Raw genomic sequence first — 4771 nt, forward strand, 5'->3', positions numbered from 1 at the left:
GTCCTGGACAACACTCCCCCAAGCACTCCCACACACACTCACTTATTCCCATGAATAAAGGGCAGCAAATCAGGGTTGCCTGGAAGGGCAAAGAGAAGCACACAAGGAGAGGACAGCGGCAGCCCTGATTCCTCGGACCGGACAAGAACACAGGCATCACCGTGGTGAGCCAGGCTCAGGGCCCCTGCAGGCCAGGACGTCAACCAAGCACTCAGAGAGGGCTGAGAGGTGCCTCACCACTGCACTGTTGCTGACGGATGCTCACCCTGGTGGGAGAGAAGGCAAAGCCAGCAAAGTTTGTATGTCACCCAGTGACCCACCAAAGATATGTGAACTAGAAAATAAACAGCCTGCTGCTCATAATACAACCTAAAGGTCTCTTGGTTGTGGTCTTAGTCCGCTCGGGCTGCTATAATAGTATACACAGACATAGAGAGGCTTGGACCATAAACACTTATTTCTCACAGACAGGATGTCCAAGATCAAGGTACCAGAAGGACAGCGTCTGGTGAGAAATCACTTCCTGGTTTGTACATGGCTATTTTCTTGTATCATCACATGGCAGAGAGCTGAAAAAGAGGAAGTAAGCTCTCTAGTATCTTTTCGTATCAAGGAACTAATCCCATCAAGATGGCTCTACCCTCATGACTTAATTACCTTCCAAAGGCTTCATCTCCAGATACCATCCATATACTCATCTCCATATACCCATCACATATGGAATTAGTGGGGGAATTAGTGTTTCAACGTACGGATTTTGGGGGGACACAAACATTTGGTCCATAGCAGATGCCATCCTATAAGTCTTCATCGGCACCATTAAAAATTACACACACACACACACACACACACACAGAAAATGCACAGGCCTGAACCGAGCTCAGAGAGAGCTCGGCCTCACAGATGAGCACATGTACCCAACCCTCATGCAGCCAGAAAGTTTAATTAATTAACCCATTGTAGTCACTGTGCCACTATACTGTCTCCCCAATATTCCACTACCTAGAATATAGAAGTAATCAGCTAGAATTGTTGAATTCAGTTACTCAGATTTTCCCAGATTGCTCCATGTAATCAAGGTCCATCTGTACCTTCTTCCCGAAACTTCCAGTGTGTCCAAACCTCACACGGTGTCTCTAGATTCTGACTCACAGCAGAGGTGGCTACAGTTTGTAGTTATCGCCAGTATTTTCATTACTGAAAGGAAGTAAAGCTTCCAGAGTAAAGATAATACTGTGTCAAGATGAATTTAAAGATTTTCCAAACTATCAGAGAGAAACCTAAAAATACTATATCTCTATTTTTGTTTAACTCAGTCACAACCCCTACATTTAAAAGACAAATTTGTTTGTCTAGTGAAAGACTCTCTTCAAATATTTAAACGGTTGCCTTCATCGATCTCCCCACTCTCAAACCCCTATCTGAAATCTCTGGACCCAAGTCCATAGACCCTTTTCTCCTAGGAATGATGAAGCTATGGAATTAAGGTTATAAATTCAGTCAAGCCCCAGGACCAAGTTCCAAGTTGAAGTGTTAAGGTCTAATGTTGATATTTTGTTTTTAAAGTCAACCAAGTCATAATTTGAAACAGTTGTTCATCGGCAAATCGATTTTCTTACTTCTTCCTGATCTTCAGATAACAGTCTCAACAATTAAAAGATTAAAATGTGGGTCAGTGAGCTAAGCTATGTTTTAAGGTCTTGATACTCGAGTTAGTTAACCAACAAAATCTTATATCAAAATTTCAATGCAGGTTGGAACGAAAAGCAACTGGGGGACAAAAAAGATGAACCATTGCCCAAAAATGTCTGTTCCTTCTTTTGGCTCACCCATTTGTGCCGTAAATATATGAGTAAAATAAAGACATAAAGGGACTCTCTCTAACCCCGGAGAAAAGTTCCAGCCAATGGGTCAGCATGTTCTTCATCTTCTCAATCAATTTCCAGTAGAAAGCTCTCCCTCTGAGAAAAGGCATCTGATTGTGTCGCTTTTATGCCAAGTTCTGCTCACCAAGTTAAGTAACTGAGTCTTGCAATTTTCCAGTTAAGGGTATTAAAATTTGACCCTTGCTTTGGAGGGCAATTAGGACTTAGTCTTTCCGCTGTCGGCAAATTTCCAAGGAAGGACTACAAAACAACTTTTTCCTAGTGGGGTACTGAACATCACTGAAATGGTGGCAAAGGAGCAATGGCTTATATACTGAGAGCTCTGCCAGCAAGTACGATCCAAAATACTTTATAGATGATAACAGTGACACAAGACATATTAAAGGGTAAGAGAGTTCCAAGATTTAAGTTAGAATAGTGCTTTCTGGTGAGATGCATGCTATTAAGAAGTAAAAGAGAGGTGAAGAAATGAAGCTAAGTACCTGAGAATCATCAAATATCTCAATTATGAAGAAATGAAGAGAGAGAGGCATTACTGCTGAGGGAGGTTTGAAGTTTGCTTTTTCATATAGGAAATACATACATATTTAAAATTGATGACCCTTAAGCAGGGGTGCCCCGATGATTCTGAGGATTTTTTTTTTTTCATACTGAATCAGAATCTCTGGGGTGGGGGGTAGGTGTGTATTGTGGAAAAAGCACCCCAGGTGGTTCTAACACACACATCCCTGGTTAAGAAAATTTGTGCTGCATACACATTTTTCTCCCTTATTTTCTCCTAAACCACAGCTTAATTTTTCCAATGCCATTAAGTTAAAAAGAAAATGTTCAGATTATAAAAACAATTCACTGAAAATTTGAAACACTTGAAAAAGTGCACATAAAAAGACTAAAATTTTCTCTAAACCCATTAGCCAGCGATATCCCTTTTAGTCCAGGGTACCTAAATCTAGAACCCTAGGACGGATTTCAGAGGGTCCATGGCCTAAATCTCTGAAAATTTATGGAAAATTACTGTGCCTTTTTTCCCCCTAAGCATATACATGGCTTTTAAAATGTTGGTAGCATACTATATATTTTGTTTTGAAATTGCCTTCTTTTAGTTAACAAGACATATTCTTAATACGCCATAGCCTTAAGAATCCTTTGAGAATATCACTTGTAAAGAAAGAATAAAATTCCAACAGCCATCCCCCACATTGTTGGACAGTGATATTACCCATACTTGCTACTATAAACAATGCTGGAATTAACAGCCATATACATAAATCTCTACATTTTTGTCTATTTCCTTTTCCCCTCAATCTGAGATGTATCTGAGATGACCCAGAATCACTGGGCCAAATGGTATGTCCTTCGAAAGACTCTTGGTATCTCTTCATTTTGGGAAAGATTTTGTCAATCTGCACCTCCACCAGGAGTGTATTAAAGTGTGAGTGACTCTAGTTTTTTACTGGTATGCTTTTAGAACAGACTGTGCGTCTTTGATTTCTTTTCAAGTCTTTTATTAGTAAAGTTCTTTTGGAAAATGGCAGCCTGGGGCTTCCCGGGTGGCACAGTGGTGAAGAATCCGCCTGCCAATGCAGGGGACACGGGTTCAATCCCTGGTCTGGGAGGATCCCCTATGTCACGGAGCAACTAAGTCCCTACACTACAACTACTGAGCCTGCATGCCACAACTACTGAAGCCCACACGCCTACAGCCCGTGCTCCGCAATGAGAGAAGCCACCACAGTGAGAAGCCCGCACACCTCAATGAAGAGTAGCCCCTGCTTGTAGCAACTAGAGAAAGCCTGCGTGCAGCCCCGAAGACCAAAAATGCAGCCAAAAATAAATAAATAAAATTTTTAAAAAATGGCAGCCTGATTAAGGGCCCAAGTGTCCTTAAGTGAGCTACCTGAAGAAGAAGGACAGAAGAACTCACCTGAGTTACGCTTACAACTTCCTCAGGCCTCCAGCCCAGGCCTCTCTTCCTCCAGGATGACACCCCCAGCAGTGTTTCAGACATTACATGAAATTTCTAAAAATCTTATATGTTCTGGTATAATGTTATAAGTCATAATTCTAGTTATTACTTTAAAATGTATATCTCAGAAATAACTAAAAAAAAAAAAAAAGGAATCTTGAGATGGGCAGATTATCCTGGATTATCTGTGGGCCCAATGTAATCACAGGGGTTCTTACAAGAGGAGGCGGGGGTCAGTGATAGGAGAAGGCTGTGAGCTGGTAGCAGCAGAGATTGGACTGATGTGGCCGTGAACCAGGCAATGCTGGCAGCCTTGAAAAGCTGCAAGATTAAAGGAACAGATTCTCCCCCAGAACCTCCAGAAGGAACCAGCCCTGATGACACCTTGATTTTAGCTCTCTGAGACTTATGGGCTTCTGACCTCCAGAATGATAAGATGATAAATTTGGGCTGTTTTAAGCTAGGTTTACCATGATTTGTTACAGCAGCAATAGGAAACTCATACACCTTCCACTGATTTCATGATAGTCTCCCAATACAAATGTCTGCTTAATTTAGCCACAATCCTTTCCAGTTGCTTATCACTCCCCTCCAGCCCTCAGCACGGTGTTTGGTCCACCTTCTGTGCTCCCACATCATCCCCTGCTTTCCCTGAAGAAGCCCAGCTCACCCTGAGTTGTGACTCTCTACCTGCTGGGCTACCTCCCCCTCTAGACTGCAAACTCAACAAGCACGAGGGTTGAGTGTGCTCTATCTTTGGAGCCCAGCAGCTAGCACAACCTATGAATAAACGTTAGTGAAATGAACAGATCAGAACTTTTTTGTACACAAATGTGTCAGAAAGGTGAAAACGCCTTGAGAAGTTAAAAAAAAAAAAAAAAGAAAAGATTTGAATTGATGGAGAAACATTTTGTATTAG

The sequence above is a fragment of the Leucopleurus acutus genome, assembly GCF_964270905.1.
Source record: "Leucopleurus acutus genome assembly, chromosome: 17".
NCBI lineage: Eukaryota > Metazoa > Chordata > Mammalia > Artiodactyla > Delphinidae > Leucopleurus > Leucopleurus acutus.